This window comes from Natrix helvetica, assembly GCF_964273705.1.
Source record: "Natrix helvetica genome assembly, chromosome: 2".
Classification (NCBI taxonomy): Eukaryota; Metazoa; Chordata; class Lepidosauria; order Squamata; family Natricidae; genus Natrix; species Natrix helvetica.
Window position 1 is genome coordinate 261,361,869 of NC_138552.1, and position 14,952 is coordinate 261,376,820.

A 14,952-nucleotide genomic window follows, 5' to 3' on the forward strand; every position below is an offset into this window, starting at 1 on the left:
GATCGCGCTCAGGAAGGTGGGGAATGGGATCACGTGTGCTGGAGACTGAGGCAGCCTCAGCCTCCAGCACAAGTGGTCCCATTCCCCGCCTTCCTAATGACGTCACCAGCCTCACCAGCCATAAACCTCACTGCACATCACTGCTTTCAAGCATGTACTTGTCCATGGAGTATTTTGCTTTTCCAGCTTTAAATCTGATTTTCAATTATTGCCTTCTTATTTTCAGATTCAGTAGAGCACAGGTGTCAAACTCGTGGTGTCATGTTGCCATCACGTGACGTATTGCAATGTTTTTTCCCCTTCACAGAGCTGGGGTGGGTGTAACTTGTGTATGACACATGTGGCCCGCAGGCTGCCAGTTTGACACCCCTGTAGTAGAGCCTTTTCTGATAAACCTCCATAAGCAGAATCTATTCTTTTCTTATTGTAATGGTTTAAACTATTTTTCTTTTTCTGCAGGTTTTTTTTTTCTTTCATTTGCAATAGTTCTCTGCCACCTTTGTAGCAGTGTACCTATAATCTATGAATGCCACTTCTTGAGTGAAGTGCATGATATCTGTTAATTAGTTTTCTTGTGTTTTTAAAATTAGAAATGTCCAATTCCATTCAATTATCCCCTCTGCATAGCAAACTACAGGCAGTGCCCAGTGTATTTATTATTTTAACAATAACATATTTAACAATATGCCACTTAGTTTAATTTAATTTGTTTTTACTCGTTTGATATAATTTGAACTAGGAATATTTTTCATTTGGTCATGAAACAAATCAGAAGTTCCCTTAACCTCAGAAATTTGGGTTCTTTGGATATCATTTGATATTGACATTCATTAACTATTGTCCACCAACTATAATCTTGCCTTCTTTAATTGCCAAATAGCACATTTGGTCAGGTAAAGTGTAACTTCTCTGTCTGGATAGAGTCTAACAGAAACAATTTCAGCTTGTGATTTGCCATGTAATTTTAGATCATGCAAAGGACAACAGATATTTGGCTTTATTTTCTAACTAGGTATACACGATGACTTTATTCTGAATACTGGTGAGTGAAACATTGCCAGGATAAGAGTAATATGGTACTGAGTCTTCTTAGCACAAATCTTGTTTTACTCTTACTTTACCCAAGGTTTCATCGTTCCACATTTCTCCTTCACCGGAACCTTCTCCATAAGGTTGGTTTTCCATAACATTTTGAATAATCTTCTATTATTTCTCTTATTCCAAAAAATTTCACACATTGTTAAATCTTCAAAGATGTATGGAGGATTTCGTCAAGTGACTTTCTATAGTCTATCCAGGCTATTAAAAAGTTTGTTTATTATAGTTTTCAAGGATTAGTTTGTCAGTTAGTAGCTTTTCCTGTGCCCAATTTGAATTTTTGCAAAACCTCTTTTGTCCCACTGGGAAAATTATTTGTAATAATCATTATTAGATTTACTATAACTCCAGTAAACAACTTCACTGGTGTTGGAAACAAGGTATATGCCTGTTGTCATTATCGTTATTATCATAAGATTTACATTGTTTTAATACTGTATGAAAAATTTGGACAATCATTCTTTTTGTAGTTACTCAGACCAAAGCTCTCTTCCTTTTTTAAAAAAATATTTGTTTTTAAACAAGGATAAACAAACATAAAAATAAAAATAAAAACCCATCTTCCATTACAAATTGTAGAAAGTGTGTCAATTGGTTACAGTATTTCCATGCATCTCTTCCATAGTCATCACATTTTCATATCAAATCATGATATACATGAATATATGTATATTCATGTATATCATGATTATTATATCTCAACCTTAATTTGACTATAATTGTTTTTACATCCTTTTATATATAATATTCAAAATCTAGAATAGGATTATATGATAACATTCCATTAAATCATCCTAAAATCATCCAATCACAATATATCTTTATAACATATTCTAGATAAAGCTTTTGAACCTCCTCTTATATTCTCCATGTGTTGTTTATATAAAATTTCATATTATCAAACTAATATACCTATATGTATTGTTATCATTATTAATCATTATTTAACTATAGCTATTGTCACTTCATTTTATACATTCTACTAGTAAACTAAATTTAGCTTAGTTTTTATTATACATTTTCATTGCATCAACCTGCATCTTTCCAGTAATAGTGCAGTCTTATATCTCTTGCCATTTGTAGCATTAATGTTCTAGTTACTTTCTTAATAAATTTTGGCAACATGCTGTTCCTTTCGTATCTCACAAAAGCTTGAAACCCAATACCTGCTCTTTCCATCAGCTTATCTTTGGTTATCACTAGTACTTCTATCAAGATTTCTCTCCTTATCTCCGTCAATTTTTCTCTCTTTTCTTCTTCTGTGCTTTGAAGTCTGGGGAAGAGTTCCAATCCATCCATCTCCCCTTTCCATATTCCGCTCTTGCCATTACCAACCAGGCTCACTTTGTTGTCAGTATCCACAGTTTTCTTGTCTCTTTGCTCATTTTTTTCTTCCATCTTTTGAACTCTGTCCTCCACATTCTTCATTTGATGAACATCCTCAGTTTCTCCATCAGATTTTTCTGTTTTATATTCCATATTCTCCAAACTCTTTTCAATTCTCTCTGTCACAACTAATAGATTTTGAATTTCAAACATAATCGTTTGCAATGTTACAGTTTCTTTTTCCTGCTGGGCCAATTCTTTCAATTTTGCAGATACTGCCAGTATAGGGTTCATTTATTATTTTTCAAGTCAAAATGTTGTCTTCTCTCCAATAGCTAGTGATAGAACTTCCAAAAGGCACCTGTACAAACAACTTGTGCACTTCCTACTATCACTGTCAATAAACAAGCTGAAAGAACCTTGAATCTCAAGTGATCAAAGAGAAAGAATAAAAAACAATATATCCAGCCTCCAGCCTCTAAGTGGCAGTGTAATTGCTTTTCCTCCTGTTGTTACAACCCTCTTTATAATCCTTCTTATTTTCTTCTTTATGTTCCAAGCTTAAGAAAGAAAAAACCCTTTAAATGGAGAATTAATCCATTCAGTTTTAAAAATAGGGAGCTCCTGCAAAAGTTCCATTCGTGAAAAAAAAAGAAATTAGGGTTGTGCCGTCGTGATGTCAGCTCTCTTCCCGAAAGCTCCCTTCCTGTCTTCATTTCTGGACACATGATCCTGAACTCAGAATGTCCAAGAGGGAATATTACAATATTACTTTCAGAACCCAATCTGGACCTGGACCAGAGGCTTTGTCTTCCAAGCTTTTGGATTCATACTGGAGCCCACTCATACTGCTAGAACTTCTCTAGCAGAGTGTGTACAGTCCTGTGTGTGATGTTTATATTGCATGTTGTATGTGGTGTTTTAGATGTTGATTGGGGTGTGTTTATAGCTGGGTTTTAAGTCATTAGCTTTCATTTGCTTGTATTATCTAGGCTGGAGTACTTGATAGACTGATGGTAAATTAGCACTGCTGTTTACTGATGAGGGGCCTCTTTCCCAGGCTTCAATCACTTCCCTTGCTGTTTTTGTGCTTGCTGGTTTAACAGTCTTAGTAGCTAAAAAATGGAATATGTGCCCTTGTTCATTGCAGTGTGAGTTCAGGTCTCCTCATCTAACCACTGGCTTGTGTTCTTGCAAGGGCTCGGAAGACAAAATCTCTGGTCCCAGTGACTGACCCAGATTGGATCCTGCAACATTGTCCTGGGACATGTATATTTGCCTTCATTTGTGAATATTGCTTTCCTTCCATATTTTTAGACAGTGAAATTATGTCATATGGTGTCAATGTCTAGGATTAATAGACCAGTATAACAAGAAGGCTTTTAAAACTTTATTTTTGTTAGACGGGAAAAGGACTCAAAGTAAAATACGAAACTCATGTTCTGCTCTATATTTGGGAAACATGATAAATCCTGGGAAGGTACCGCGTTCATTATGGAGCAATAATCTTTATGACTTGTCCATGAGAACAAAGTTGGGCATTGTAACTGTTGAAATATCTCTATCTTTCACACAAAAGTCCTCCAGTTTGATTCCTAGATTATTACACACAAATGGGACAAAAAGCACATTACATTTGTTTGCTTTATTATTTAGATACCCTCCCAAACTGACTCTGAGTAGTGTACAAAAACAGAGCACTCCTCCAATCCCTCAAAATATGCAGAATATCCCAAAACATTTTAAAAACAACTCCAGTAATCAACAATCATAATGATGATAAAAATGAATGGGCAGCTGTATTCAGGCTGGGCTCAAAGGTCCTTTGAAAGAAGAAAAACCTTTCTGAATGAGAGAAGGGTAGGAACCCAGTGGCTTATATGTGGAACATTAGTAATATCCCAGAATGGACTTCAACTCCCAGAATTCTCTTTAGCTGGGAACTGAAATCTACATTCTTAAAGTTGCCACGGTTGAGAAACATTGCTCAGTTCCGGTTCCGGCAGCGGCGGCGACGGGCAGCTCTTTGCCCACTCCGGCTCCCCGGTGGGCTTCCCCACTCCTTGGGGGGCACAGGACACCCCGCAGAGGGGTCCTGCCGGAGGGGCGGCATTGCGGAGGACTCCTGCAGCGGCGGCGGGCGGCGGGAGGTCTCGCGCGCGCCCAAGGCACCGGGGAGCAAGCTCGGAGGGCGCTTCGCGTTTCTGCGCCTCGTGCCTCGCTATAAGCCGACTGGAGAATGCAACAATAGAAGGAAGCGGCTGCAGTGCGGTGAGGTTGCTTCTCTCTTCATTCCCTACTTTGCATGAAGAACTATTCAGCTTTTTTTAAAAGATTTTTACTTTCGGAGCATTTTGGAGGTGCGGCTGGAGGGAGGGGGGTTTTCCCCCCCCCTTGGACAAGCGGCGAGGAACAATTTTGCTCTCAGCCCCCAGGGAAGGAGGAGGGGGGAGAGCCAACGAATGAAGCCTCACCCAGGCTGAGATGATTTTCTCTTCAACTTATTTCTACATATTACTGTGATTTGAGGACTTTTGGAACTTTTTAAAACTTTGTTATGCCTCTGTGCCCAAAACTGGCAGGGCAAGATGGCACACTTCCGTTGTCTTTATGAACTGTGAAACCTGACTCCACCTTTAAAATTCAGGCTTCCGGTCTTTGTCTCCGTGTCTCCCAGAGGAATCTCTTCTGGATTGGTATTTTTTAAACTTCCTAGGGGAAATTTTCTATCTACTGCCAGACTTATTAGAGAGACTCTCTTCTGCCTGGCTCTTCTGCTCCCGAGACTCACCTGGCTACCCTTCTTTTCTAACTGTCTATCTTATATATGGACTGAACTTCTAACGTTATAAAGGATGGCATCTAAAAGACCACCTCCTGGAAAACCTGGCTTTGCCACTTCTGCTCCAGCATCCGCAACATCCAGTCCAGCCACACAGTCAAAGATATCAGAACTGATGCAACCTAAGACTACAGAGATGGACTTTCAACAAATGCTTCAACAAATTCTACAGGGCCAGGAGGAAATCAAGAAACAGCTAAGGGAAATGAAAGATGAAATTAAAGAAAATCAAGCCCAAATATATAAGAACTCACAAAGACTGAATCTTGTGGAAGGGGGGGTGGAGGAGGTGAGGGGGGGGGGGGTAGAAGCTGTGCAGAAAGGGAACAAAGATCTTGACATCCAACAGATGAAAATAGAATTTGAGGGAATGTCCTATTACCTTAGATTTCAAAATGTTATAGAAGAAGATGGGGAAAACATAAAGGACATCATGACAAACATCCTGGCTGACTACACACACAAAGAAAAACAACAGATGGGGTGGGATATAGACCTGGTTTATAGAGTGAACTCAGCTTATGCTAGAACACACAATGTACCTAGGGAGATTCACATTAAATTTCTTAGAAAAAGCACAAGAGATGAAATTCTGGGTGTACAAAGGGGGCAAGCATTGACATACCATGATATGGAGATAACCATTCTGAAGCAGATCCCTAAGAAGATTAGAGAAAAAAGGAAGAATTATTCGCAATTAGCAAATAAATTATACCAGAAAGGGGTGTGGTTTAGATGGTTGATGCCTGAAGGTATGCTGATATTCTGGGAGGAGACAAGAATCAGAATCAATTCACCCATAGAGGCGCAGGCCTTTATGGAAAAAAACAAAACACTCCTAGAAAAAGCACAAGATACTACAACGGACACACAGGACACGGGAGGGGCCAGAGCTCTGCCAGTGGAGGGAGATGGGGCAATAGCAAGAAGACTCAGATCACAAAAATAAACAAGAAAATCATATTATTATAAACTGACCGAAAGTGATAATGGAATTATATCTGGATTTTATACTGTAATGTCTAATCTGATTGAATTTAGTAATAGAACTAATATGCTGATTGTAACCAATTATATACCAATGCATTATATATAAATGTATACTATGAGTATGGAGGGAGGGACGCCTGCCACATTTTGCAACTGCCAAAATTTGTATACCTGTCCATTTACCCTTTTCCCTATAAATGTTGAAAAACCAATAAATTTTTTTATTATATGAGAAACATTGCTCAGGTTCATTTGACTTTACAGTGGTGGGATTCAGCCAGTTCACACCTATTTGGGAGAACCAGTTGTTACCTTTCTAAGCAGTTTGGAGAACTGGTGGTTGGAAGAAATCTTATTTTGTTTTTGTTTTTTTTCATTTTACAGGACTAATCCTGTAAAGAAGGCAGGAAGGAAACATTCTGGTGTTGTTTCAAGCTTAATCTTTAGTGCCCTGCCTGCAGAAAGGCAGCTCTCTGGTTAACCCTTATTGCATTGTAACAGCTAAGGTGAAGCGCCCATCGATGTGAGTGGCATTGAGTTGGCCACGCCCGCATGGTCACATGACCATTGAGTCATGCCTATCCAGCTGGTCATTAGGGCAGAGAACCGGTTGTTAAATTATTTGAATTCCAACACTGGATGGGGTAGAATCTTTAGCAAATTTCCTAAGAGATTCAAATGGCACAGATGAAGTCATCCATCGAAAGGCTGTCCCTGATGTATACTGGTGCCATGCTATACATGGCTTTACATGGCTTTACCTGGAGAAGTGTACCATTCTTCAGTGATTGGTTTCTCCAGCTAGGACTCCAGCCACCTTATTTTGTACTGTTTGCCAGAAAAATATCACAAGGGTAGCATTGTGTACTGTCTTTAAGGGTAATATAATATCATTGAAACAGAGATTGTATTTCCTATAATAGTATGATAAATCACATATATATGCCTATCTAGAAGTATATGGAGCTATATTGTCTATGTGTAGACATAACCTTTGAAGCCTGAATGGATTCTTTCAGAAAGCAAACGATTGCCCATTTCTAATTGTGTAATCTCTTGCGGCACATAATGTTAAATCCCATTACAGCAATTGAAAATTACAGAGTGATATTCAGTGGGATGAGGCCAAATTTTCAGTACTGCCTTTTCTGAGTATGAGACATAAAATTATTCAGTCTGAACTTTCCCACTAATTATTTGTATCATGCTTTTCACGGATGCTGAATCAAAATATGCTGTAGAAAACATTTCAGCTAAGTTAATGACTCCCCCCCCCAAAAAAAAAACCATCCCATGCATAAATGCAGACAGACTCACCCTAAAGAAAAAAGGTCTGTTGAAAGTGCAGGCACAGAAGTGCTGTGTTCACTTACAATAGAAACTTTCTGAGAGTAGAGATATTTGTCCAGTTTGTCAATTGTCAGTAATTGACATTCTGTTTTGAATCTAAGCCCCACATTATTTCTCACCTTCCAATGCTGTATAGACAGTCAAGGCTTTGGAATTAGTGATAACTAAGGTAGTTCTGCCTTGATGTAAACTTCTCCAACCGCCGCTTGCTGCCCAGGCCAGTCAGGATGGGTGGGGAAGCCAAGGGCTGTGGCGTTGGAACGAACCGTGGGTGTGGTGTTCATATTTCTGAACAGGGCTTTGCCACACTTTGGAAATCATTTAGAAAATGTTTAAGTTTCTTTGTAACTTTATGTTTTCTGGATAGCTGCGCCCTGCAAATATATTTGTGGGGTGAAGCACCTGCTTGAATTTAGCATTGTACAGCCCTGTTCCTAAACTCTTCCCTGGATAGCCACGTATAATGTAATTCTTTTAGTTTGTTGTCTTAGACTCTTTTGTTTTCTTCGTTCCCCAAAACTATCTAGAAATAGTTTTCTTATTATGTTTGTAAGCGCTAGATTTTTGTTATGTCCCTGTCAAACAGTTTCTAGAAAGTGTTTTATTGCTGTCTTTAGCCATAAAACAAGACAACTGGAACTGCTACATAGGAGTTGTCTTCTCTTCTGTGACCCGATCATAAATCTATGCTGATATAGCTATGAAGTTTAATCAACAATATTGCTATTGAAGCCAGCAGGAATTTTGAACTCCTAAACAGAGTGGCTGAAATGAATATAAAAGAAGACAAATCCTACTTCCATATATATTATATACCTAATACCTCACTTCCCCCCTACCTAAACATTATATCTAATTATAAATGCATACTATGTACATTATGTATTTGGCTCTCACAAGTATATGGGTGAATTATTTATTATCTGAGAGACAGACATGTTTGGACTACAACTCCTGCATCTTGTTCCATTGCCTACGCTAAGTGAGATTGGTAATAACAGAGATCAAAAACATGGGAAAGGTTCCCAATTGTCTATTTTTGTGATTATCTTTTCCTAATACATATGATATAGGTCTTAATAGGATGCCGCTGTTATTTATCCATTTAGAATTGTATACAGATTCATCCCCTTTTTTGCTACAATTCAAAACAGCATCCATAATATTTTGTAGGGTTATTTCCCTCACAACAACTATCTTGTGAGGTGGGTTGAGATGAAAGAAAGTGCCTGAACCTGGGTCACACAACAAGTCTTTGTGGAGAATGAAAGGCTAGAACTCAATCACCTAGTTTCTGGTCCAGCATCTTACCACTACAGCAAACTGACTCTCTGATATGTGTTTTAATCACATATATATCAGAGTTGTTTGTATAAGCTTTTACAAGGTATCAAAGTAGACAAAGTTTTTAAACAATGGCATCTGATTTTTCAGATGTTTTAACAGTAAAAGCACCTAAACTTTCCAATGCTTCAGTTCAAAATGTGCAGAGGAATTGCTCCAGCCAAACATCATCACCTAGATATTTGATGTCTAAACATCAACATGACAGCCTGGCCCCTTTGACAATAGTAATACACTGCTGTTAACATGTATATAATGGTGAGTTGACAGCAAAACAGTGATGAGCAAGGATTGGTCTAGGCAAGTGCCAAATCCTGATGTTTTGAACAATGTAATGTCCTCTGCAAATCAAAGGCAGGAAATATATAAGCTGAAACAAATGAGGATACTTCACACTAAATACATTTTGGATAAACTCATGCTGAAAGCAGTAGTGTTTGACACTTACACAAACACACAGAGAACATTATCAAAACATGTACAGTTTAAAATCTCATCATTTAGATAGCAAAAAAAGGAACAGTGAGGAAGATACTAAGAAGCAGTACAATTGGCATGATTTCACATTAATGTTATAAATTAGCAATAGGTTATGTGGACATACTGTATAAATATTAGTGGCTGGAATAAAACAGAATACATTAATGTCTCCTTCAGGCCCCTGTAATATCTTTGGTCTCATTAATACTTAAGAGTATTTCTTTTTTTCCTCATTTCTTTAAATAGAAATGAAACAATAAACTTCAAGATTTTTTTTTCTAATTTCAACCACCTCTTACAAGTCAATTTAGAGAAATTGCTGATGTTTTCAATGTGTTTGTAGTTCTTTAAATGATGGCTATTTAACCAAATTTGAAACAATTTTGTCACATGGAAACTTCCCTGTAATCATAGGAAAACTTGCCCTGGCAACCATTTTTTCTGCAGTGTTCCCATAAATTGTCCCGTTCATGTCATCTTCAGTCAATGTACCGTATTTTTTGGAGTATAAGACGCACCCGAGTATAAGATGCACCAAGTTTTTGAAGAGGCAATTTTTTTAAAAAGTAGGTAGTAGATAAAGGGAGAGCGAGGGAGAGAAAGAGAGAGAAATACAGTAGGTAGGTAGGGAGAAAGAGATAGTAGTTAGTTAGTTAGGGACGGAGGGAGGTAAAAGGAGGGAGGGAGGGGGAGAGAGAGAGAAAGATACAGTAGGTAGGTAGGGAGAGAGAGAGAAAGAGAGAGAGAGAGAGAGAGAGAGAGAGAGAGTAGGTAGGTAGGTAGGTAGGTAGGTAGGTAGGTAGGTAGGTAGGTAGGTAGATGTTTCCAGATGTATTTATCCATGTGCTGGAGAAGGAAATTGCTGACAATCTGCAGCACCTAAGACTTTCTTTCTGCTGGCACAGCACTTCATCAATGTAATTCTCATCAATCAGATACAGAGCTTTCCAAAAAGAAAAAAATGTTTTTGCACACTACAAACCTCCCAAAAACGGTCCGTTTTTTTTAAAGGCATGAATAGCCTTTGGGGGGCTTTCAGCGTGCTCTGGGGGGGGCTCAAAAATGAGCAAAAACTGGCCCATTTTTCGCAGAAACAAATCAGAAGTTCCCTTAACCTCAAAAATTTGGGTTCTTTAGATGTCATGTGATATTTACATTCATTAACTATTGCCCACCAACTATAATCTTGCCTTCTTTAATTGCCAAATAGCATATTTGGTCAGGTAAAGTATAACTCCTCTGTCTGGATAGAGTCTAACAGAGACAATTTCAGCTTGTGATTTGCCATGTAATTTTAGATCATGATGAACAGATTATTCATTTTTGGCTTTATTTTCTGACCTATACACGATGACTTTATTCTGAATACTGGTGAGTGAAACATTGCCAGGATAAGAGTAATATGGTACTGAGTCTTCTTAGCACAAATCTTGTTTTACTCTTACTTACCAAAGGTTTCATCGTTCCCCATTTCTCCTTCACCGAAACCTTCTCCATAAGGTTGGTTTTCCATAACATTTTCAATAATCTTCTATTATTTCTCTTATTCCAAAAAATTTCACACATTGTTAAATCTTCAAAGATGTATGGAGGATTTAGTCAAGTGACTTTCTATAGTCTATCCAGGCTATTAAAAAGTTTGTTTATTATAGTTTTCAAGGATTAGTTTGTCAATTAGTAGCCTTTCCTGTGCCCAATTTGAATTTTTGCAAAACTTCTTTTGTCCCACTGGGAAAATTATTTGTAATAATCATTATTAGATTTACTATAATTCCAGTATATAACTTCATTGTTGTTGGCAACAAGGTATATGACTGTTGTCATTGTTATCATCATAAGCTTTACATTGTTTTAATAATGTATGAAATATTTGGACAATCATTCTTTTTGTAGCTACTCAGATCAAAGCTCCCTTCCTGTCTTCATTTTGGGACACATGATCCTGAACTCAGAATGTCCATGAGGGAATATTACAATATTACTTTGAAAATCCAATCTGGGTCAGTTACCAAGACCAGAGACTTTGTCTTCCAAGCATACATGAATGGGACAATTTATGGGAACATTGAAGAAAGAACGGGCCCGTTTTTTGTAAAAATAATAATGCATTTATAGCCTTATGGAGGCTTATAGAGTGCTGCTAGGAACTGGGGGGAGCAAAATGGCCTGTTTTTTGCTCATTTCTGCCCTCCCCAGCCTCCATAAGGATATGCATGGCCATTTTGGTGAAGGGGCGGGGCTTCGAGATGCAAAAAATGCTGTATTCGATGTATAAGATGCACCCAGATTTTCAGCCTCTTTTTTGAGGAAAAAAGGTGCGTCTTATACTCTGAAAAATATGGGTATGCAGTAAGATAGGCTTACGTAATTTCATCTGTTCCAGTGTTAAAGTAATGTTTTCCCTTTTGTGGCAATTCTTAGATATGGGAAGCTGGTTTTCACATGGTCAGAAGAAATCAGCCTGAAACAAGATCAATTTTTATTTTACCAATGCAAGATATATCTGGAAAACCATCTCTTCCACAAAAGAGAAAAACCTTCAAGTAAGTTTACACCATCAGATAAAAAGTTGTAAGAATTAAAACTTTGATTTTATTGAAAATATACATTTGAAGAGTGGAGAGTGGAGACTTATAGCTGCTTGAGGTAACAAGACAATTACATCTCTCTAATATTTAAAGTTACAGTAAAGTAATCATAGCTTATATACATTGCCAAGCCAAGCTTAGGGTTACATCCCTAACAGAGAACACTGGAGAAAAGTCACTGGAGAAGAGTCTAATGCTGGGAAAGATTGAGGGCAAAAGAAGAAGGGGATGACTAGAGACTGAGGTGACTGGATGGAGTCACCGAAGCAGAAGGGTGTGAGCTTAAATGGACTCCAGTGGATCGAAAAGGACAGAAAGGCCTGGAGGAACATTGTTCATGGGATCGCGATGGATCGGACATGATTTCGCAACTAACAACAACAACAAATACCTTTGAAGCACTGTACTCAATTGTTTTCTTTCATAATGCCTTTATTGACTTTATCAAAAAGTCTTATTTCCAATCTCCATTGTCAGGAGAAACTGATATAAAATCTGGTGCAAATCTGATGTAAAAATATTGATCACTTTGTCAGCAGCAGTCAGATAACCTTTAAGAGACAGAATCAACCTCTCTTTGCAAGTCCACAGCATTCTTCTTCATCATCATTAATTTTTCTTGTTGTTGTTTGTATTTTCCCCATTATGGAACACACTGGATCTGGTGCTATGTTCAAAATATTTGCGGAGGTAGTAAGAATGTGACAAAGCAAGAAAGAGCAGACCTCACCATCTGTCAACATTTACTATTTCAGTGGAGCATATGTTTTTTGGAAGAAAAGCCAATGGGTGGTTTCTCTGGAGGAAGAGAAACAAGGTCCTAGACAAACAGAATTTTCACCCAAGACAGGACAAAGGGGCATAAGTGGCTCAGCGGCTAAGATGCTGAGCTTGTCAATCAGAAGGTTGGCAGTTCAGCCATTCAAATCCCTAGTGCCGCATAATGGAATGAGCTCTGGTTACTTGTCCCAGCTTCTGCCAACCTAGCAATGAAAGCACATAAAAAATGCAAGTAGAAAAATAGGAACCACCTTTGGTGGGAAGATAACAGTGCTCTGTGTGTCTTTGGCATTGAATCATGCAGGCCACATGACCACGGAGACATCTTCAGACAGCGCTGGCCCTTCAGCTTTGAAACAGAAATGAGTACCACCCTCTAGAGTTGGGAACAATTAGCACGCATGTGCGAGGGGAGCCTTTACCTTTACGTAAATACTTGTAATCTGGACACCATCGTTCTGCAACAAACCCGAACAAAGTAAATTCAGAACAGAAGTTGGCAGTGGAAGTAAAAAAATGTTACATTGAAAAAGACTTCTGCTAAGCTTCTTGTCACATTTTCCCAATTGAAACTATGGTTAAATCTGTCTATGTGTTGTGAAATTAAAGAATTTTCCTCATGTCTTTTGACTGCCAGTTGGTGTTCATGGATGCGTTCTGCCAGTCTTCTGCTTGTTTGTCCTACATAGTGCTGGTTGCAGTTCTTACATTGTATGTTGTATTCACTGTGTTTATACTTAGCCTGTCCTCCAGTAATGAAGCATGGTCTACATAAAACTTTTTTCCAATTTCTTCGTCACACAGCAGTTCTGCTATGGGGACATATTGAACTGAAATGGTGCCTGAATGATCCACATTGCCTAGTAATCTACCATACATGAGGTAGATCTCCTCTGCACCAATCTCCTCTGTCTTAATACAATAGGATAGCCACTACTCTATAGTGCAAGATGCTGCGTTTGTCTATCAGACAGGTCGGCAGTTTGGCAGTTCAATTCCCTAGCACCACGTAATGGAGTGAGCTCCCGTTACTTGTCCCAGCTTCTGCCAACCTAGCAGCTTGAAAGCATATAAAAATGCAAGTAGAAAAAATAGGAACCACCTTTGGTGGGAAGGTAACAGCATTCCGTGAGCTTTCAGCATTTAGTCATGCTGGCCATGGAGACGTCTTTGGACAGCACTGGCTCTTCGGCTTTGAAACTGCCCCCTAGAGTCAGGAATGACTAACATATATGTGCAAGGAGAACCTTTACCTTTATCTTACCCTATAGTGAATCTTTGTTCCTTTTGCTGTAAAGGGCCATTGGTCATAATAGTTAGGGCTATTGTACACTTCAAAAGTGATTAGCAAGAAGTTTTGTGAATTATGGAAAGTCTAGCACTTATCTTCTCTTTATTAAGGCAGCCTTTTTTCAGATTTCCCCATGATCTTGAGAAGAGGTGCTGCTTCAAATTATTTTTGAAGTGTGCACAGTGCAATACTTGTTACACCAGTGATACTCTTCATCAAGCATTTTAACTGCAGAATATTTGTTAATGTATTAGTAGATATTGCTGCTTTCTTTAAACAAAGGATTTCAGTGGCAAGCATAATTTTCAGCTTTGAAATGTTACTCATATTAAACAAGGGTTGCCATCGTGAAAAAAGGGAAGGTGTTGATTTGTATGTGCGTTGGTTTTCTTAGCAAAATTCTGTATTGATTCTAAGCCTTCATAGTAGTTCTGGTTCACAATTCCAAATTATGACGAAAAGCACCCAAGTTGTCACAGTGCCAAACATGAAAACAAAAGGGCACAATCTTAAACTAATTAAAGGCCAGGCATCAAAGAAAATTAAGCAGAATTTATTTGCATAATCAGTAGTAGATTTTTTAAAAAATTATCAATGTGCAATTAACATAGAAATTGCTGTAAAAGAGAAACCCATGAATGATTTATGTTGAAACAGTGTCTTGTTTATAATAGTAGCCAGTACTAGATATTTTAACAAAAAAAAGCACTGCACTTCCCCCACCCTTATAATGTACTTAATTGCATGGTACAATGCCAGGGGGCTGTGGGGGGGAAGCATTCTCACACCCCAGCTGTTGAATGGTTTACAATATGAAGTGTGCAAATAATGATAGTACTTAGTATTTCAGTGGGGGCAAACTG